Here is a 23,995-nt window from a genome sequence, read left to right as displayed (position 1 = left end):
CTATTAGGCCAGCCATACTTGTGGAGGCGACATGCTGTGTATGAGTCAAGGCCTCGTGCTGTCATTATTTCTTTGAATAATTCATTATACAGGATACCGGAGGTAGCCCCACCTACTGCCACATCCTTGATCACTACCAAGAAAGGCAGCAAGCTCATATCACAGACTAGGAAATTCATCTGTATGGTTCACTCCCAAAGTAAGGGGAAGATCGTTGCTACATCCATGACTCCTGCAAAGGGTTCCTCCACGCAGCAGCAGCAGCAAAGGGATACGGTCATAACAAAACACAGGAACAACTTCTCCTCACCCACATGGGTACCACACAAGTTTCAGGTGGGAAACAAAGTCTGGTTGCATCGACAGAAAGAACGCCTTACCAGAACCCATCAGAAACTCAGACCACTCCGACATGGTCCTTACACCAGTACCAAGGCTACGGGCCACAATGCTTTGGAGCACATCATTCCTCCATTCCTTCACCTACACCAAATGTTCAATGTGGACCATCGTCGACCATGCTTCCCACCATCACTGGACACATCAGAGATTGCAGGACAAGTTCAGCAGATGGAGGAACTCAACGCAATGGGGACCATTGCTTCCTAAGGGGGGAGGAATGATCCAGGTGGATGTTGGTGGCCACCCACCAACCCATTTGGACCCTCACAACTGTCTCTTTCAGTCTTTTCAGTTTCCTTAATTATAGCACAACTTACTATTTTTAGCAGTTTTTCGGGTCCTGAACTTCCGGAGCCGTTTTGAGGCCCTAAACGACGTTTTTTTGGAATTCTGGGGCGACCGAGCCCTGTGTTGCCTCCCAAAGTGGTAGTACTCGGATAGATCTTTCTAACGAGCTATCGTACGCGTCAAACGGAGATCGTATGCCAAAGTTACGACCCCGGGAAATTGATGTACCAATTTACCCAAACGGGGCCCACAATTTGGCGTTTCATCTTCTAGGGTTAGGTTTCGGTATGTGAAGGGTTTTCCATTGTTTCTCAACAATAAATAGGCCTTCGAGCCTCATTGTAATACAGTTCGGAACAGTTCAGAGGCATGTAGCCGCACATCTCTTCTCAGAGATAGGCTACCATCGCCCTAGCTGGTTTATTTCCATTTCTGGTTGTAAGCATATTTCAGTATTTTACAGTAATGAAATGAAGTATTATTTCCGCTGCATCGCTGTATTTATGGTTATCGCATCTCTGTATTTATGGTTATCTCTGTAATTTATTGCGTTCCTGTTTAAATCCGGATCAGTGGTATCAGAGCGGTCTGCTTTTTCTCTGTTTTTCTTTGCATGTCCCCAACGAGGTCGGGATATAAGGAGTTAGGGCTTGAACTGGTCGAACCTTTGCAAGACCAGCCTCGCAAATCTCGACGGCCTCCCATGGCGGATGAGAAGAAAGACGAGGGGGCAGGAGATCCTATCAAAATCTTGCTCGAAGAAGCGCTCGAGCGGCAAAGGAACGCGATGATGGATAGCTTTGCGCAGATCCTTCAGCGGCTACCCAGAGGCGACGCATCGGCTTCCAACAGCGACTCTGGAAACGCCACACCGTTTAAGGTACAAGTTAATTTTGAAATCCCCATCTTCGAGGGTCAAATAGACGCAGATGCCGTAGATAAATGGTTAAATCTGCTAGATGGGTATTTTTCTGTTCATGAATTTTCAAATCGGGAAAAGATTATTTTCGCTCTTCTCAAAGCAGCCCCCCACGTCAAGGACTGGTGGGAAACCTACTGCGAGCAGAAGGATGAAAGTACAGGCTCACTATTTTCAGTCGCACCCACTTGGAATGACTTCCGGGATGCCATCAAGGAGCAGTACTACCCTGTCGGAAGCTATGAGGACAAATACATCAAATGGACCACACTGCGGCAGGGACGAGACCAAGATGTGCCGGAGTTCACAAACATTTTTCATACCCTTCGCACACAGTTGGGTATTAAAGATTCTGAGCTACATCTGGTACTCAAATACCGCGGCTGCCTACACAGATACATCCAGGAAGAGATGGTGTTCTTGAACATCCCCTCACTCGGCACAGCATACCAATACGCTGTCAAAATCGAGCAAAAGTTCAAACAGAAGAAGCGAGACTTTGGATCTGCAAATCCGAAGCCCAAAGGACAAAGCCAAGGCGGGGTGACCCAAGACAACCCGTCAAAGCCGCAAGAAAAGAACAACACCATGAAGCCGAAGAAGGACACAGGGAAGTGGTGTGAGTTCCACAAGAGTCCCACTCATAACACAAGTGAGTGTCGGACCAAGCAGTCGCTGGTGGCCGAGTTGAAGGCTTCCGAATCAGATGCATGTTCTGATCCTGAGCCAGAACCCGACAAGGGGAATGGAAAAGGGAAGCAGATCATTGATGCGGATCCTAGCGCCACTGTTGCCACTGCCAAGATCAAGAAAAATGAGCCCGAAGATCCAGAGGAGGGGGAGCGTCTTTTCCACTCACAGATGTGGGTGAAGGGTTCACCGCTGCGATTCATTGTCGACAGTGGTAGCCAAAAGAACCTGGTTTCAGCAGAGGTCGTGAAGCGGTTGGGCCTACCGACTACACCACACCCGCAGCCGTACAGTATCGGGTGGCTTCACGAAGGACGAGATCTGAAAGTTCGCCAGCAGTGCCGCCTTCCCTACAGCATCAAGCCCTTCACAGACGAGGTATTGTGTGATGTTACACCTCTGGATGTTTGTGATGTACTATTAGGCCAGCCATACTTGTGGAGGCGACATGCTGTGTATGAGTCAAGGCCTCGTGCTGTCATTATTTCTTTGAATAATTCATTATACAGGATACCGGAGGTAGCCCCACCTACTGCCACATCCTTGATCACTACCAAGAAAGGCAGCAAGCTCATATCACAGACTAGGAAATTCATCTGTATGGTTCACTCCCAAAGTAAGGGGAAGATCGTTGCTACATCCATGACTCCTGCAAAGGGTTCCTCCACGCAGCAGCAGCAGCAAAGGGATACGGTCATAACAAAACACAGGAACAACTTCTCCTCACCCACATGGGTACCACACAAGTTTCAGGTGGGAAACAAAGTCTGGTTGCATCGACAGAAAGAACGCCTTACCAGAACCCATCAGAAACTCAGACCACTCCGACATGGTCCTTACACCAGTACCAAGGCTACGGGCCACAATGCTTTGGAGCACATCATTCCTCCATTCCTTCACCTACACCAAATGTTCAATGTGGACCATCGTCGACCATGCTTCCCACCATCACTGGACACATCAGAGATTGCAGGACAAGTTCAGCAGATGGAGGAACTCAACGCAATGGGGACCATTGCTTCCTAAGGGGGGAGGAATGATCCAGGTGGATGTTGGTGGCCACCCACCAACCCATTTGGACCCTCACAACTGTCTCTTTCAGTCTTTTCAGTTTCCTTAATTATAGCACAACTTACTATTTTTAGCAGTTTTTCGGGTCCTGAACTTCCGGAGCCGTTTTGAGGCCCTAAACGACGTTTTTTTGGAATTCTGGGGCGACCGAGCCCTGTGTTGCCTCCCAAAGTGGTAGTACTCGGATAGATCTTTCTAACGAGCTATCGTACGCGTCAAACGGAGATCGTATGCCAAAGTTACGACCCCGGGAAATTGATGTACCAATTTACCCAAACGGGGCCCACAATTTGGCGTTTCATCTTCTAGGGTTAGGTTTCGGTATGTGAAGGGTTTTCCATTGTTTCTCAACAATAAATAGGCCTTCGAGCCTCATTGTAATACAGTTCGGAACAGTTCAGAGGCATGTAGCCGCACATCTCTTCTCAGAGATAGGCTACCATCGCCCTAGCTGGTTTATTTCCATTTCTGGTTGTAAGCATATTTCAGTATTTTACAGTAATGAAATGAAGTATTATTTCCGCTGCATCGCTGTATTTATGGTTATCGCATCTCTGTATTTATGGTTATCTCTGTAATTTATTGCGTTCCTGTTTAAATCCGGATCAGTGGTATCAGAGCGGTCTGCTTTTTCTCTGTTTTTCTTTGCATGTCCCCAACGAGGTCGGGATATAAGGAGTTAGGGCTTGAACTGGTCGAACCTTTGCAAGACCAGCCTCGCAAATCTCGACGGCCTCCCATGGCGGATGAGAAGAAAGACGAGGGGGCAGGAGATCCTATCAAAATCTTGCTCGAAGAAGCGCTCGAGCGGCAAAGGAACGCGATGATGGATAGCTTTGCGCAGATCCTTCAGCGGCTACCCAGAGGCGACGCATCGGCTTCCAACAGCGACTCTGGAAACGCCACACCGTTTAAGGTACAAGTTAATTTTGAAATCCCCATCTTCGAGGGTCAAATAGACGCAGATGCCGTAGATAAATGGTTAAATCTGCTAGATGGGTATTTTTCTGTTCATGAATTTTCAAATCGGGAAAAGATTATTTTCGCTCTTCTCAAAGCAGCCCCCCACGTCAAGGACTGGTGGGAAACCTACTGCGAGCAGAAGGATGAAAGTACAGGCTCACTATTTTCAGTCGCACCCACTTGGAATGACTTCCGGGATGCCATCAAGGAGCAGTACTACCCTGTCGGAAGCTATGAGGACAAATACATCAAATGGACCACACTGCGGCAGGGACGAGACCAAGATGTGCCGGAGTTCACAAACATTTTTCATACCCTTCGCACACAGTTGGGTATTAAAGATTCTGAGCTACATCTGGTACTCAAATACCGCGGCTGCCTACACAGATACATCCAGGAAGAGATGGTGTTCTTGAACATCCCCTCACTCGGCACAGCATACCAATACGCTGTCAAAATCGAGCAAAAGTTCAAACAGAAGAAGCGAGACTTTGGATCTGCAAATCCGAAGCCCAAAGGACAAAGCCAAGGCGGGGTGACCCAAGACAACCCGTCAAAGCCGCAAGAAAAGAACAACACCATGAAGCCGAAGAAGGACACAGGGAAGTGGTGTGAGTTCCACAAGAGTCCCACTCATAACACAAGTGAGTGTCGGACCAAGCAGTCGCTGGTGGCCGAGTTGAAGGCTTCCGAATCAGATGCATGTTCTGATCCTGAGCCAGAACCCGACAAGGGGAATGGAAAAGGGAAGCAGATCATTGATGCGGATCCTAGCGCCACTGTTGCCACTGCCAAGATCAAGAAAAATGAGCCCGAAGATCCAGAGGAGGGGGAGCGTCTTTTCCACTCACAGATGTGGGTGAAGGGTTCACCGCTGCGATTCATTGTCGACAGTGGTAGCCAAAAGAACCTGGTTTCAGCAGAGGTCGTGAAGCGGTTGGGCCTACCGACTACACCACACCCGCAGCCGTACAGTATCGGGTGGCTTCACGAAGGACGAGATCTGAAAGTTCGCCAGCAGTGCCGCCTTCCCTACAGCATCAAGCCCTTCACAGACGAGGTATTGTGTGATGTTACACCTCTGGATGTTTGTGATGTACTATTAGGCCAGCCATACTTGTGGAGGCGACATGCTGTGTATGAGTCAAGGCCTCGTGCTGTCATTATTTCTTTGAATAATTCATTATACAGGATACCGGAGGTAGCCCCACCTACTGCCACATCCTTGATCACTACCAAGAAAGGCAGCAAGCTCATATCACAGACTAGGAAATTCATCTGTATGGTTCACTCCCAAAGTAAGGGGAAGATCGTTGCTACATCCATGACTCCTGCAAAGGGTTCCTCCACGCAGCAGCAGCAGCAAAGGGATACGGTCATAACAAAACACAGGAACAACTTCTCCTCACCCACATGGGTACCACACAAGTTTCAGGTGGGAAACAAAGTCTGGTTGCATCGACAGAAAGAACGCCTTACCAGAACCCATCAGAAACTCAGACCACTCCGACATGGTCCTTACACCAGTACCAAGGCTACGGGCCACAATGCTTTGGAGCACATCATTCCTCCATTCCTTCACCTACACCAAATGTTCAATGTGGACCATCGTCGACCATGCTTCCCACCATCACTGGACACATCAGAGATTGCAGGACAAGTTCAGCAGATGGAGGAACTCAACGCAATGGGGACCATTGCTTCCTAAGGGGGGAGGAATGATCCAGGTGGATGTTGGTGGCCACCCACCAACCCATTTGGACCCTCACAACTGTCTCTTTCAGTCTTTTCAGTTTCCTTAATTATAGCACAACTTACTATTTTTAGCAGTTTTTCGGGTCCTGAACTTCCGGAGCCGTTTTGAGGCCCTAAACGACGTTTTTTTGGAATTCTGGGGCGACCGAGCCCTGTGTTGCCTCCCAAAGTGGTAGTACTCGGATAGATCTTTCTAACGAGCTATCGTACGCGTCAAACGGAGATCGTATGCCAAAGTTACGACCCCGGGAAATTGATGTACCAATTTACCCAAACGGGGCCCACAATTTGGCGTTTCATCTTCTAGGGTTAGGTTTCGGTATGTGAAGGGTTTTCCATTGTTTCTCAACAATAAATAGGCCTTCGAGCCTCATTGTAATACAGTTCGGAACAGTTCAGAGGCATGTAGCCGCACATCTCTTCTCAGAGATAGGCTACCATCGCCCTAGCTGGTTTATTTCCATTTCTGGTTGTAAGCATATTTCAGTATTTTACAGTAATGAAATGAAGTATTATTTCCGCTGCATCGCTGTATTTATGGTTATCGCATCTCTGTATTTATGGTTATCTCTGTAATTTATTGCGTTCCTGTTTAAATCCGGATCAGTGGTATCAGAGCGGTCTGCTTTTTCTCTGTTTTTCTTTGCATGTCCCCAACGAGGTCGGGATATAAGGAGTTAGGGCTTGAACTGGTCGAACCTTTGCAAGACCAGCCTCGCAAATCTCGACGGCCTCCCATGGCGGATGAGAAGAAAGACGAGGGGGCAGGAGATCCTATCAAAATCTTGCTCGAAGAAGCGCTCGAGCGGCAAAGGAACGCGATGATGGATAGCTTTGCGCAGATCCTTCAGCGGCTACCCAGAGGCGACGCATCGGCTTCCAACAGCGACTCTGGAAACGCCACACCGTTTAAGGTACAAGTTAATTTTGAAATCCCCATCTTCGAGGGTCAAATAGACGCAGATGCCGTAGATAAATGGTTAAATCTGCTAGATGGGTATTTTTCTGTTCATGAATTTTCAAATCGGGAAAAGATTATTTTCGCTCTTCTCAAAGCAGCCCCCCACGTCAAGGACTGGTGGGAAACCTACTGCGAGCAGAAGGATGAAAGTACAGGCTCACTATTTTCAGTCGCACCCACTTGGAATGACTTCCGGGATGCCATCAAGGAGCAGTACTACCCTGTCGGAAGCTATGAGGACAAATACATCAAATGGACCACACTGCGGCAGGGACGAGACCAAGATGTGCCGGAGTTCACAAACATTTTTCATACCCTTCGCACACAGTTGGGTATTAAAGATTCTGAGCTACATCTGGTACTCAAATACCGCGGCTGCCTACACAGATACATCCAGGAAGAGATGGTGTTCTTGAACATCCCCTCACTCGGCACAGCATACCAATACGCTGTCAAAATCGAGCAAAAGTTCAAACAGAAGAAGCGAGACTTTGGATCTGCAAATCCGAAGCCCAAAGGACAAAGCCAAGGCGGGGTGACCCAAGACAACCCGTCAAAGCCGCAAGAAAAGAACAACACCATGAAGCCGAAGAAGGACACAGGGAAGTGGTGTGAGTTCCACAAGAGTCCCACTCATAACACAAGTGAGTGTCGGACCAAGCAGTCGCTGGTGGCCGAGTTGAAGGCTTCCGAATCAGATGCATGTTCTGATCCTGAGCCAGAACCCGACAAGGGGAATGGAAAAGGGAAGCAGATCATTGATGCGGATCCTAGCGCCACTGTTGCCACTGCCAAGATCAAGAAAAATGAGCCCGAAGATCCAGAGGAGGGGGAGCGTCTTTTCCACTCACAGATGTGGGTGAAGGGTTCACCGCTGCGATTCATTGTCGACAGTGGTAGCCAAAAGAACCTGGTTTCAGCAGAGGTCGTGAAGCGGTTGGGCCTACCGACTACACCACACCCGCAGCCGTACAGTATCGGGTGGCTTCACGAAGGACGAGATCTGAAAGTTCGCCAGCAGTGCCGCCTTCCCTACAGCATCAAGCCCTTCACAGACGAGGTATTGTGTGATGTTACACCTCTGGATGTTTGTGATGTACTATTAGGCCAGCCATACTTGTGGAGGCGACATGCTGTGTATGAGTCAAGGCCTCGTGCTGTCATTATTTCTTTGAATAATTCATTATACAGGATACCGGAGGTAGCCCCACCTACTGCCACATCCTTGATCACTACCAAGAAAGGCAGCAAGCTCATATCACAGACTAGGAAATTCATCTGTATGGTTCACTCCCAAAGTAAGGGGAAGATCGTTGCTACATCCATGACTCCTGCAAAGGGTTCCTCCACGCAGCAGCAGCAGCAAAGGGATACGGTCATAACAAAACACAGGAACAACTTCTCCTCACCCACATGGGTACCACACAAGTTTCAGGTGGGAAACAAAGTCTGGTTGCATCGACAGAAAGAACGCCTTACCAGAACCCATCAGAAACTCAGACCACTCCGACATGGTCCTTACACCAGTACCAAGGCTACGGGCCACAATGCTTTGGAGCACATCATTCCTCCATTCCTTCACCTACACCAAATGTTCAATGTGGACCATCGTCGACCATGCTTCCCACCATCACTGGACACATCAGAGATTGCAGGACAAGTTCAGCAGATGGAGGAACTCAACGCAATGGGGACCATTGCTTCCTAAGGGGGGAGGAATGATCCAGGTGGATGTTGGTGGCCACCCACCAACCCATTTGGACCCTCACAACTGTCTCTTTCAGTCTTTTCAGTTTCCTTAATTATAGCACAACTTACTATTTTTAGCAGTTTTTCGGGTCCTGAACTTCCGGAGCCGTTTTGAGGCCCTAAACGACGTTTTTTTGGAATTCTGGGGCGACCGAGCCCTGTGTTGCCTCCCAAAGTGGTAGTACTCGGATAGATCTTTCTAACGAGCTATCGTACGCGTCAAACGGAGATCGTATGCCAAAGTTACGACCCCGGGAAATTGATGTACCAATTTACCCAAACGGGGCCCACAATTTGGCGTTTCATCTTCTAGGGTTAGGTTTCGGTATGTGAAGGGTTTTCCATTGTTTCTCAACAATAAATAGGCCTTCGAGCCTCATTGTAATACAGTTCGGAACAGTTCAGAGGCATGTAGCCGCACATCTCTTCTCAGAGATAGGCTACCATCGCCCTAGCTGGTTTATTTCCATTTCTGGTTGTAAGCATATTTCAGTATTTTACAGTAATGAAATGAAGTATTATTTCCGCTGCATCGCTGTATTTATGGTTATCGCATCTCTGTATTTATGGTTATCTCTGTAATTTATTGCGTTCCTGTTTAAATCCGGATCAGTGGTATCAGAGCGGTCTGCTTTTTCTCTGTTTTTCTTTGCATGTCCCCAACGAGGTCGGGATATAAGGAGTTAGGGCTTGAACTGGTCGAACCTTTGCAAGACCAGCCTCGCAAATCTCGACGGCCTCCCATGGCGGATGAGAAGAAAGACGAGGGGGCAGGAGATCCTATCAAAATCTTGCTCGAAGAAGCGCTCGAGCGGCAAAGGAACGCGATGATGGATAGCTTTGCGCAGATCCTTCAGCGGCTACCCAGAGGCGACGCATCGGCTTCCAACAGCGACTCTGGAAACGCCACACCGTTTAAGGTACAAGTTAATTTTGAAATCCCCATCTTCGAGGGTCAAATAGACGCAGATGCCGTAGATAAATGGTTAAATCTGCTAGATGGGTATTTTTCTGTTCATGAATTTTCAAATCGGGAAAAGATTATTTTCGCTCTTCTCAAAGCAGCCCCCCACGTCAAGGACTGGTGGGAAACCTACTGCGAGCAGAAGGATGAAAGTACAGGCTCACTATTTTCAGTCGCACCCACTTGGAATGACTTCCGGGATGCCATCAAGGAGCAGTACTACCCTGTCGGAAGCTATGAGGACAAATACATCAAATGGACCACACTGCGGCAGGGACGAGACCAAGATGTGCCGGAGTTCACAAACATTTTTCATACCCTTCGCACACAGTTGGGTATTAAAGATTCTGAGCTACATCTGGTACTCAAATACCGCGGCTGCCTACACAGATACATCCAGGAAGAGATGGTGTTCTTGAACATCCCCTCACTCGGCACAGCATACCAATACGCTGTCAAAATCGAGCAAAAGTTCAAACAGAAGAAGCGAGACTTTGGATCTGCAAATCCGAAGCCCAAAGGACAAAGCCAAGGCGGGGTGACCCAAGACAACCCGTCAAAGCCGCAAGAAAAGAACAACACCATGAAGCCGAAGAAGGACACAGGGAAGTGGTGTGAGTTCCACAAGAGTCCCACTCATAACACAAGTGAGTGTCGGACCAAGCAGTCGCTGGTGGCCGAGTTGAAGGCTTCCGAATCAGATGCATGTTCTGATCCTGAGCCAGAACCCGACAAGGGGAATGGAAAAGGGAAGCAGATCATTGATGCGGATCCTAGCGCCACTGTTGCCACTGCCAAGATCAAGAAAAATGAGCCCGAAGATCCAGAGGAGGGGGAGCGTCTTTTCCACTCACAGATGTGGGTGAAGGGTTCACCGCTGCGATTCATTGTCGACAGTGGTAGCCAAAAGAACCTGGTTTCAGCAGAGGTCGTGAAGCGGTTGGGCCTACCGACTACACCACACCCGCAGCCGTACAGTATCGGGTGGCTTCACGAAGGACGAGATCTGAAAGTTCGCCAGCAGTGCCGCCTTCCCTACAGCATCAAGCCCTTCACAGACGAGGTATTGTGTGATGTTACACCTCTGGATGTTTGTGATGTACTATTAGGCCAGCCATACTTGTGGAGGCGACATGCTGTGTATGAGTCAAGGCCTCGTGCTGTCATTATTTCTTTGAATAATTCATTATACAGGATACCGGAGGTAGCCCCACCTACTGCCACATCCTTGATCACTACCAAGAAAGGCAGCAAGCTCATATCACAGACTAGGAAATTCATCTGTATGGTTCACTCCCAAAGTAAGGGGAAGATCGTTGCTACATCCATGACTCCTGCAAAGGGTTCCTCCACGCAGCAGCAGCAGCAAAGGGATACGGTCATAACAAAACACAGGAACAACTTCTCCTCACCCACATGGGTACCACACAAGTTTCAGGTGGGAAACAAAGTCTGGTTGCATCGACAGAAAGAACGCCTTACCAGAACCCATCAGAAACTCAGACCACTCCGACATGGTCCTTACACCAGTACCAAGGCTACGGGCCACAATGCTTTGGAGCACATCATTCCTCCATTCCTTCACCTACACCAAATGTTCAATGTGGACCATCGTCGACCATGCTTCCCACCATCACTGGACACATCAGAGATTGCAGGACAAGTTCAGCAGATGGAGGAACTCAACGCAATGGGGACCATTGCTTCCTAAGGGGGGAGGAATGATCCAGGTGGATGTTGGTGGCCACCCACCAACCCATTTGGACCCTCACAACTGTCTCTTTCAGTCTTTTCAGTTTCCTTAATTATAGCACAACTTACTATTTTTAGCAGTTTTTCGGGTCCTGAACTTCCGGAGCCGTTTTGAGGCCCTAAACGACGTTTTTTTTGGAATTCTGGGGCGACCGAGCCCTGTGTTGCCTCCCAAAGTGGTAGTACTCGGATAGATCTTTCTAACGAGCTATCGTACGCGTCAAACGGAGATCGTATGCCAAAGTTACGACCCCGGGAAATTGATGTACCAATTTACCCAAACGGGGCCCACAATTTGGCGTTTCATCTTCTAGGGTTAGGTTTCGGTATGTGAAGGGTTTTCCATTGTTTCTCAACAATAAATAGGCCTTCGAGCCTCATTGTAATACAGTTCGGAACAGTTCAGAGGCATGTAGCCGCACATCTCTTCTCAGAGATAGGCTACCATCGCCCTAGCTGGTTTATTTCCATTTCTGGTTGTAAGCATATTTCAGTATTTTACAGTAATGAAATGAAGTATTATTTCCGCTGCATCGCTGTATTTATGGTTATCGCATCTCTGTATTTATGGTTATCTCTGTAATTTATTGCGTTCCTGTTTAAATCCGGATCAGTGGTATCAGAGCGGTCTGCTTTTTCTCTGTTTTTCTTTGCATGTCCCCAACGAGGTCGGGATATAAGGAGTTAGGGCTTGAACTGGTCGAACCTTTGCAAGACCAGCCTCGCAAATCTCGACGGCCTCCCATGGCGGATGAGAAGAAAGACGAGGGGGCAGGAGATCCTATCAAAATCTTGCTCGAAGAAGCGCTCGAGCGGCAAAGGAACGCGATGATGGATAGCTTTGCGCAGATCCTTCAGCGGCTACCCAGAGGCGACGCATCGGCTTCCAACAGCGACTCTGGAAACGCCACACCGTTTAAGGTACAAGTTAATTTTGAAATCCCCATCTTCGAGGGTCAAATAGACGCAGATGCCGTAGATAAATGGTTAAATCTGCTAGATGGGTATTTTTCTGTTCATGAATTTTCAAATCGGGAAAAGATTATTTTCGCTCTTCTCAAAGCAGCCCCCCACGTCAAGGACTGGTGGGAAACCTACTGCGAGCAGAAGGATGAAAGTACAGGCTCACTATTTTCAGTCGCACCCACTTGGAATGACTTCCGGGATGCCATCAAGGAGCAGTACTACCCTGTCGGAAGCTATGAGGACAAATACATCAAATGGACCACACTGCGGCAGGGACGAGACCAAGATGTGCCGGAGTTCACAAACATTTTTCATACCCTTCGCACACAGTTGGGTATTAAAGATTCTGAGCTACATCTGGTACTCAAATACCGCGGCTGCCTACACAGATACATCCAGGAAGAGATGGTGTTCTTGAACATCCCCTCACTCGGCACAGCATACCAATACGCTGTCAAAATCGAGCAAAAGTTCAAACAGAAGAAGCGAGACTTTGGATCTGCAAATCCGAAGCCCAAAGGACAAAGCCAAGGCGGGGTGACCCAAGACAACCCGTCAAAGCCGCAAGAAAAGAACAACACCATGAAGCCGAAGAAGGACACAGGGAAGTGGTGTGAGTTCCACAAGAGTCCCACTCATAACACAAGTGAGTGTCGGACCAAGCAGTCGCTGGTGGCCGAGTTGAAGGCTTCCGAATCAGATGCATGTTCTGATCCTGAGCCAGAACCCGACAAGGGGAATGGAAAAGGGAAGCAGATCATTGATGCGGATCCTAGCGCCACTGTTGCCACTGCCAAGATCAAGAAAAATGAGCCCGAAGATCCAGAGGAGGGGGAGCGTCTTTTCCACTCACAGATGTGGGTGAAGGGTTCACCGCTGCGATTCATTGTCGACAGTGGTAGCCAAAAGAACCTGGTTTCAGCAGAGGTCGTGAAGCGGTTGGGCCTACCGACTACACCACACCCGCAGCCGTACAGTATCGGGTGGCTTCACGAAGGACGAGATCTGAAAGTTCGCCAGCAGTGCCGCCTTCCCTACAGCATCAAGCCCTTCACAGACGAGGTATTGTGTGATGTTACACCTCTGGATGTTTGTGATGTACTATTAGGCCAGCCATACTTGTGGAGGCGACATGCTGTGTATGAGTCAAGGCCTCGTGCTGTCATTATTTCTTTGAATAATTCATTATACAGGATACCGGAGGTAGCCCCACCTACTGCCACATCCTTGATCACTACCAAGAAAGGCAGCAAGCTCATATCACAGACTAGGAAATTCATCTGTATGGTTCACTCCCAAAGTAAGGGGAAGATCGTTGCTACATCCATGACTCCTGCAAAGGGTTCCTCCACGCAGCAGCAGCAGCAAAGGGATACGGTCATAACAAAACACAGGAACAACTTCTCCTCACCCACATGGGTACCACACAAGTTTCAGGTGGGAAACAAAGTCTGGTTGCATCGACAGAAAGAACGCCTTACCAGAACCCATCAGAAACTCAGACCACTCCGACATGGTCCTTACACCAGTACCAAGGCTACGGGCCACAATGCTTTGGAGCACATCATTCCTCCATTCCTTCACCTACACCAAATGTTCAATGTGGACCATCGTCGACCATGCTTCCCACCATCACTGGACACATCAGAGATTGCAGGACAAGTTCAGCAGATGGAGGAACTCAACGCAATGGGGACCATTGCTTCCTAAGGGGGGAGGAATGATCCAGGTGGATGTTGGTGGCCACCCACCAACCCATTTGGACCCTCACAACTGTCTCTTTCAGTCTTTTCAGTTTCCTTAATTATAGCACAACTTACTATTTTTAGCAGTTTTTCGGGTCCTGAACTTCCGGAGCCGTTTTGAGGCCCTAAACGACGTTTTTTTGGAATTCTGGGGCGACCGAGCCCTGTGTTGCCTCCCAAAGTGGTAGTACTCGGATAGATCTTTCTAACGAGCTATCGTACGCGTCAAACGGAGATCGTATGCCAAAGTTACGACCCCGGGAAATTGATGTACCAATTTACCCAAACGGGGCCCACAATTTGGCGTTTCATCTTCTAGGGTTAGGTTTCGGTATGTGAAGGGTTTTCCATTGTTTCTCAACAATAAATAGGCCTTCGAGCCTCATTGTAATACAGTTCGGAACAGTTCAGAGGCATGTAGCCGCACATCTCTTCTCAGAGATAGGCTACCATCGCCCTAGCTGGTTTATTTCCATTTCTGGTTGTAAGCATATTTCAGTATTTTACAGTAATGAAATGAAGTATTATTTCCGCTGCATCGCTGTATTTATGGTTATCGCATCTCTGTATTTATGGTTATCTCTGTAATTTATTGCGTTCCTGTTTAAATCCGGATCAGTGGTATCAGAGCGGTCTGCTTTTTCTCTGTTTTTCTTTGCATGTCCCCAACGAGGTCGGGATATAAGGAGTTAGGGCTTGAACTGGTCGAACCTTTGCAAGACCAGCCTCGCAAATCTCGACGGCCTCCCATGGCGGATGAGAAGAAAGACGAGGGGGCAGGAGATCCTATCAAAATCTTGCTCGAAGAAGCGCTCGAGCGGCAAAGGAACGCGATGATGGATAGCTTTGCGCAGATCCTTCAGCGGCTACCCAGAGGCGACGCATCGGCTTCCAACAGCGACTCTGGAAACGCCACACCGTTTAAGGTACAAGTTAATTTTGAAATCCCCATCTTCGAGGGTCAAATAGACGCAGATGCCGTAGATAAATGGTTAAATCTGCTAGATGGGTATTTTTCTGTTCATGAATTTTCAAATCGGGAAAAGATTATTTTCGCTCTTCTCAAAGCAGCCCCCCACGTCAAGGACTGGTGGGAAACCTACTGCGAGCAGAAGGATGAAAGTACAGGCTCACTATTTTCAGTCGCACCCACTTGGAATGACTTCCGGGATGCCATCAAGGAGCAGTACTACCCTGTCGGAAGCTATGAGGACAAATACATCAAATGGACCACACTGCGGCAGGGACGAGACCAAGATGTGCCGGAGTTCACAAACATTTTTCATACCCTTCGCACACAGTTGGGTATTAAAGATTCTGAGCTACATCTGGTACTCAAATACCGCGGCTGCCTACACAGATACATCCAGGAAGAGATGGTGTTCTTGAACATCCCCTCACTCGGCACAGCATACCAATACGCTGTCAAAATCGAGCAAAAGTTCAAACAGAAGAAGCGAGACTTTGGATCTGCAAATCCGAAGCCCAAAGGACAAAGCCAAGGCGGGGTGACCCAAGACAACCCGTCAAAGCCGCAAGAAAAGAACAACACCATGAAGCCGAAGAAGGACACAGGGAAGTGGTGTGAGTTCCACAAGAGTCCCACTCATAACACAAGTGAGTGTCGGACCAAGCAGTCGCTGGTGGCCGAGTTGAAGGCTTCCGAATCAGATGCATGTTCTGATCCTGAGCCAGAACCCGACAAGGGGAATGGAAAAGGGAAGCAGATCATTGATGCGGATCCTAGCGCCACTGTTGCCACTGCCAAGATCAAGAAAAATGAGCCCGAAGATCCAGAGGAGGGGGAGCGTCTTTTCCACTCACAGATGTGGGTGAAGGGTTCACCGCTGCGATTCATTGTCGACAGTGGTAGCCAAAAGAACCTGGTTTCAGCAGAGGTCGTGAAGCGGTTGGGCCTACCGACTACACCACACCCGCAGCCGTACAGTATCGGGTGGCTTCACGAAGGACGAGATCTGAAAGTTCGCCAGCAGTGCCGCCTTCCCTACAGCATCAAGCCCTTCACAGACGAGGTATTGTGTGATGTTACACCTCTGGATGTTTGTGATGTACTATTAGGCCAGCCATACTTGTGGAGGCGACATGCTGTGTATGAGTCAAGGCCTCGTGCTGTCATTATTTCTTTGAATAATTCATTATACAGGATACCGGAGGTAGCCCCACCTACTGCCACATCCTTGATCACTACCAAGAAAGGCAGCAAGCTCATATCACAGACTAGGAAATTCATCTGTATGGTTCACTCCCAAAGTAAGGGGAAGATCGTTGCTACATCCATGACTCCTGCAAAGGGTTCCTCCACGCAGCAGCAGCAGCAAAGGGATACGGTCATAACAAAACACAGGAACAACTTCTCCTCACCCACATGGGTACCACACAAGTTTCAGGTGGGAAACAAAGTCTGGTTGCATCGACAGAAAGAACGCCTTACCAGAACCCATCAGAAACTCAGACCACTCCGACATGGTCCTTACACCAGTACCAAGGCTACGGGCCACAATGCTTTGGAGCACATCATTCCTCCATTCCTTCACCTACACCAAATGTTCAATGTGGACCATCGTCGACCATGCTTCCCACCATCACTGGACACATCAGAGATTGCAGGACAAGTTCAGCAGATGGAGGAACTCAACGCAATGGGGACCATTGCTTCCTAAGGGGGGAGGAATGATCCAGGTGGATGTTGGTGGCCACCCACCAACCCATTTGGACCCTCACAACTGTCTCTTTCAGTCTTTTCAGTTTCCTTAATTATAGCACAACTTACTATTTTTAGCAGTTTTTCGGGTCCTGAACTTCCGGAGCCGTTTTGAGGCCCTAAACGACGTTTTTTTGGAATTCTGGGGCGACCGAGCCCTGTGTTGCCTCCCAAAGTGGTAGTACTCGGATAGATCTTTCTAACGAGCTATCGTACGCGTCAAACGGAGATCGTATGCCAAAGTTACGACCCCGGGAAATTGATGTACCAATTTACCCAAACGGGGCCCACAATTTGGCGTTTCATCTTCTAGGGTTAGGTTTCGGTATGTGAAGGGTTTTCCATTGTTTCTCAACAATAAATAGGCCTTCGAGCCTCATTGTAATACAGTTCGGAACAGTTCAGAGGCATGTAGCCGCACATCTCTTCTCAGAGATAGGCTACCATCGCCCTAGCTGGTTTATTTCCATTTCTGGTTGTAAGCATATTTCAGTATTTTACAGTAATGAAATGAAGTATTATTTCCGCTGCATCGCTGTATTTATGGTTATCGCATCTCTGTATTTATGGTTATCTCTGTAATTTATTGCGTTCCTGTTTAAATCCGGATCAGTGGTATCAGAGCGGTCTGCTTTTTCTCTGTTTTTCTTTGCATGTCCCCAACGAGGTCGGGATATAAGGAGTTAGGGCTTGAACTGGTCGAACCTTTGCAAGACCAGCCTCGCAAATCTCGACGGCCTCCCATGGCGGATGAGAAGAAAGACGAGGGGGCAGGAGATCCTATCAAAATCTTGCTCGAAGAAGCGCTCGAGCGGCAAAGGAACGCGATGATGGATAGCTTTGCGCAGATCCTTCAGCGGCTACCCAGAGGCGACGCATCGGCTTCCAACAGCGACTCTGGAAACGCCACACCGTTTAAGGTACAAGTTAATTTTGAAATCCCCATCTTCGAGGGTCAAATAGACGCAGATGCCGTAGATAAATGGTTAAATCTGCTAGATGGGTATTTTTCTGTTCATGAATTTTCAAATCGGGAAAAGATTATTTTCGCTCTTCTCAAAGCAGCCCCCCACGTCAAGGACTGGTGGGAAACCTACTGCGAGCAGAAGGATGAAAGTACAGGCTCACTATTTTCAGTCGCACCCACTTGGAATGACTTCCGGGATGCCATCAAGGAGCAGTACTACCCTGTCGGAAGCTATGAGGACAAATACATCAAATGGACCACACTGCGGCAGGGACGAGACCAAGATGTGCCGGAGTTCACAAACATTTTTCATACCCTTCGCACACAGTTGGGTATTAAAGATTCTGAGCTACATCTGGTACTCAAATACCGCGGCTGCCTACACAGATACATCCAGGAAGAGATGGTGTTCTTGAACATCCCCTCACTCGGCACAGCATACCAATACGCTGTCAAAATCGAGCAAAAGTTCAAACAGAAGAAGCGAGACTTTGGATCTGCAAATCCGAAGCCCAAAGGACAAAGCCAAGGCGGGGTGACCCAAGACAACCCGTCAAAGCCGCAAGAAAAGAACAACACCATGAAGCCGAAGAAGGACACAGGGAAGTGGTGTGAGTTCCACAAGAGTCCCACTCATAACACAAGTGAGTGTCGGACCAAGCAGTCGCTGGTGGCCGAGTTGAAGGCTTCCGAATCAGATGCATGTTCTGATCCTGAGCCAGAACCCGACAAGGGGAATGGAAAAGGGAAGCAGATCATTGATGCGGATCCTAGCGCCACTGTTGCCACTGCCAAGATCAAGAAAAATGAGCCCGAAGATCCAGAGGAGGGGGAGCGTCTTTTCCACTCACAGATGTGGGTGAAGGGTTCACCGCTGCGATTCATTGTCGACAGTGGTAGCCAAAAGAACCTGGTTTCAGCAGAGGTCGTGAAGCGGTTGGGCCTACCGACTACACCACACCCGCAGCCGTACAGTATCGGGTGGCTTCACGAAGGACGAGATCTGAAAGTTCGCCAGCAGTGCCGCCTTCCCTACAGCATCAAGCCCTTCACAGACGAGGTATTGTGTGATGTTACACCTCTGGATGTTTGTGATGTACTATTAGGCCAGCCATACTTGTGGAGGCGACATGCTGTGTATGAGTCAAGGCCTCGTGCTGTCATTATTTCTTTGAATAATTCATTATACAGGATACCGGAGGTAGCCCCACCTACTGCCACATCCTTGATCACTACCAAGAAAGGCAGCAAGCTCATATCACAGACTAGGAAATTCATCTGTATGGTTCACTCCCAAAGTAAGGGGAAGATCGTTGCTACATCCATGACTCCTGCAAAGGGTTCCTCCACGCAGCAGCAGCAGCAAAGGGATACGGTCATAACAAAACACAGGAACAACTTCTCCTCACCCACATGGGTACCACACAAGTTTCAGGTGGGAAACAAAGTCTGGTTGCATCGACAGAAAGAACGCCTTACCAGAACCCATCAGAAACTCAGACCACTCCGACATGGTCCTTACACCAGTACCAAGGCTACGGGCCACAATGCTTTGGAGCACATCATTCCTCCATTCCTTCACCTACACCAAATGTTCAATGTGGACCATCGTCGACCATGCTTCCCACCATCACTGGACACATCAGAGATTGCAGGACAAGTTCAGCAGATGGAGGAACTCAACGCAATGGGGACCATTGCTTCCTAAGGGGGGAGGAATGATCCAGGTGGATGTTGGTGGCCACCCACCAACCCATTTGGACCCTCACAACTGTCTCTTTCAGTCTTTTCAGTTTCCTTAATTATAGCACAACTTACTATTTTTAGCAGTTTTTCGGGTCCTGAACTTCCGGAGCCGTTTTGAGGCCCTAAACGACGTTTTTTTGGAATTCTGGGGCGACCGAGCCTGTGTTGCCTCCCAAAGTGGTAGTACTCGGATAGATCTTTCTAACGAGCTATCGTACGCGTCAAACGGAGATCGTATGCCAAAGTTACGACCCCGGGAAATTGATGTACCAATTTACCCAAACGGGGGCCCACAATTTGGCGTTTCATCTTCTAGGGTTAGGTTTCGGTATGTGAAGGGTTTTCCATTGTTTCTCAACAATAAATAGGCCTTCGAGCCTCATTGTAATACAGTTCGGAACAGTTCAGAGGCATGTAGCCGCACATCTCTTCTCAGAGATAGGCTACCATCGCCCTAGCTGGTTTATTTCCATTTCTGGTTGTAAGCATATTTCAGTATTTTACAGTAATGAAATGAAGTATTATTTCCGCTGCATCGCTGTATTTATGGTTATCGCATCTTTGTATTTATGGTTATCTCTGTAATTTATTGCGTTCCTGTTTAAATCCGGATCAGTGGTATCAGAGCGGTCTGCTTTTTCTCTGTTTTTCTTTGCATGTCCCCAACGAGGTCGGGATATAAGGAGTTAGGCTTGAACTGGTCGAACCTTTGCAAAACCAGCCTCGCAAATCTCGACGGCTCCCATGGCGGATGAGAAGAAAGACGAGGGGGCAGGAGATCCTATCAAAATCTTGCTCGAAGAAGCGCTCGAGCGGCAAAGGAACGCGATGATGGATAGCTTTGCGCAGATCCTTCAGCGGTACCCAGAGGCGACGCATCGGCTTCCAACAGCGACTCTGGAAACGCCACACCGTTTAAGGTACAAGTTAATTTTGAAATCCCCATCTTCGAGGGTCAAATAGATGCAGATGCCGTAGATAAATGGTTAAATCTGCTAGATGGGTATTTTCTGTTCATGAATTTTCAAATCGGGAAAAGATTATTTTCGCTCTTCTCAAAGCAGCCCCCCACGTCAAGGACTGGTGGGAAACCTACTGCGAGCAGAAGGATGAAAGTACAGGCTCACTATTTTCAGTCGCACCCACTTGGAATGACTTCCGGGATGCCATCAAGGAGCAGTACTACCCTGTCGGAAGCTATGAGGACAAATACATCAAATGGACCACACTGCGGCAGGGACGAGACCAAGATGTGCCGGAGTTCACAAACATTTTTCATACCCTTCGCACACAGTTGGGTATTAAAGATTCTGAGCTACATCTGGTACTCAAATACCGCGGCTGCCTACACAGATACATCCAGGAAGAGATGGTGTTCTTGAACATCCCCTCACTCGGCACAGCATACCAATACGCCGTCAAAATCGAGCAAAAGTTCAAACAGAAGAAGCGAGACTTTGGATCTGCAAATCCGAAGCCCAAAGGACAAAGCCAAGGCGGGGTGACCCAAGACAACCCGTCAAAGCCGCAAGAAAAGAACAACACCATGAAGCCGAAGAAGGACACAGGAAGTGGTGTGAGTTCCACAAGAGTCCCACTCATAACACAAGTGAGTGTCGGACCAAGCAGTCGCTGGTGGCCGAGTTGAAGGCTTCCGAATCAGATGCATGTTCTGATCCTGAGCCAGAACCCGACAAGGGGAATGGAAAGGGAAGCAGATCATTGATGCGGATCCTAGCGCCACTGTTGCCACTGCCAAGATCAAGAAAAATGAGCCCGAAGATCCAGAGGAGGGGGAGCGTCTTTTCCACTCACAGATGTGGGTGAAGGGTTCACCGCTGCGATTCATTGTCGACAGTGGTAGCCAAAAGAACCTGGTTTCAGCAGAGGTCGTGAAGCGGTTGGGCCTACCGACTACACCACACCCGCAGCCGTACAGTATCGGGTGGCTTCACGAAAGGACGAGATCTGAAAGTTCGCCAGCAGTGCCGCCTTCCCTACAGCATCAAGCCCTTCACAAACGAGGTATTGTGTGATGTTACACCTCTGGATGTTTGTGATGTACTATTAGGCCAGCCATACTTGTGGAGGCGACATGCTGTTGTATGAGTCAAGGCCTCGTGCTGTCATTATTTCTTTGAATAATTCATTATACAGGATACCGGAGGTAGCCCCACCTACTGCCACATCCTTGATCACTACCAAGAAAGGCAGCAAGCTCATATCACAGACTAGGAAATTCATCTGTATGGTTCACTCCCAAATTAAGGGGAAGATCGTTGCTACATCCATGACTCCTGCAAAGGGTTCCTCCACGGCAGCAGCAGCAGCAAACGGATACGGTCATAACAAAACACAGGAACAACTTCTCCTCACCCACATGGGTACACACACAAGTTTCAGGTGGAAACAAAGTCTGGTTGCATCGACAGAAAGAACGTCTTACCAGAACCATCAGAAACTCAGACCACTCCGACATGGTCCTTACACCAGTACCAAGGCTACGGGCCACAATGCTTTGGAGCACATCATTCCTCCATTCCTTCACCTACACCAAATGTTCAATGTGGACCATCGTCGACCATGCTTCCCACCATCACTGGACACATCAGAGATTGCAGGACAAGTTCAGCAGATGGAGGAACCAACGCAATGGGGACCATTGCTTCCTAAGGGGGGAGGAATGACCAGGTGGATGTTGGTGGCCACCCACCAACCCATTTGGACCCTCAAAACTGTCTCTTTCAGTCTTTTCAGTTTCCTTAATTATAGCACAACTTACTATTTTTAGCAGTTTTTCGGGTCCTGAACTTCCGGAGCCGTTTTGAGGCCCTAAACGACTTTTTTTTGGAATTTTTGGGGCGACCGAGCCCTGTGTTGCCTCCCAAAGTGGTAGTACTCGGATAGATCTTTCTAACGAGCTATCGTACGCGTCAAACGGAGATCGTATGCCAAAGTTACGACCCCGGGAAATTGATGTACCAATTTACCCAAACGGGGCCCCACAATTTGGCGTTTCATCTCTAGGGTTAGGTTTCGGTATGTGAAGGGTTTTCCATTGTTTCTCAACAATAAATAGGCCTTCGAGCCTCATTGTAATACAGTTCGGAACAGTTCAGAGGCATGTAGCCGCACATCTCTTCTCTTCAGATAGGCTACCATCGCCCTAGCTGTTTATTTCCATTTCTGGTTGTAAGCATATTTCAGTATTTTACAGTAATGAAATGAAGTATTATTTCCGCTGCATCGCTGTATTTATGGTTATCGCATCTCTGTATTTATGGTTATCTCTGTAATTTATTGCGTTCCTGTTTAAATCCGGATCAGTGTATCAGAGCGGTCTGCTTTTTCCTCTGTTTTTTCTTTGCATGTCCCCAACGAGGTCGGGATATAAGGAGTTAGGGCTTGAACTGGTCGAAGCTTTCCAAGACCAGCCTCGCAAATCTCGACGGCCTCCCATGGCGGATGAGAAGAAAGACGAGGGGCAGGAGATCCTATCAAAATCTTGCTCGAAGAAGCGCTCGAGCGGCAAAGGAACGCGATGATGGATAGCTTTGCGCAGATCCTTCAGCGGCTACCCAGAGGCGACGCATCGGCTTCCAACAGCGACTCTGGAAACGCCACACGTACCGTTTAGGGTACAAGTTAATTTTGAAATCCCATCTTCGAGGGTCAAATAGACGCAGATGCCGTAGATAAATGTTAAATCTGCTAGATGGGTATTTTTCTGTTCTGAATTTTCAAATCGGGAAAAGATTATTTTCGCTCTTCTCAAAGCAGCCCCCCACGTCAAGGACTGGGTGGGAAACCTACTGCGAGCAGAAGGATGAAAGTACAGGCTCACTATTTTCAGTCGCACCCACTTGGAATGACTTCCGGGATGCCATCAAGAGCAGTACTACCCTGTCGGAAGCTATGAGGACAAATACATCAAATGGACCACACTGCGGCAGGGACGAGACCAAGATGTGCCGGAGTTCACAAACATTTTTCATACCCTTGCGCACACAGTTGGGTATTAAAGATTCTGAGCTACATCTGGTACTCAAATACCGCGGCTGCTACACAGATACATCCAGGAAGAGATGGTGTGTTCTTGAACATCCCGCTCACTCGGCACAGCATACCAATACGCCGTCAAAATCGAGCAAAAGTTCAAACAGAAGAAGCGAGACTTTGGATCTGCAAATCCGAAGCCCAAAGGACAAAGCCAAGGCGGGGTGACCCAAGACAACCCGTCAAAGCCGCAAGAAAAGAACAACACCATGAAGCCGAATAAGGAACACAGGGAAGTGGTGTGAGTTCCACAAGAGTCCCACTCATAACACAAGTGGG

Source organism: Pinus tabuliformis, chromosome 1_2 (genome assembly GCF_031772625.1).
Source record: "Pinus tabuliformis cultivar Carrire ecotype Pingquan chromosome 1_2, CPIR1, whole genome shotgun sequence".
Lineage (NCBI taxonomy): Eukaryota > Viridiplantae > Streptophyta > Pinopsida > Pinales > Pinaceae > Pinus > Pinus tabuliformis.
Note: the sequence above shows the minus strand (reverse complement) of the source record.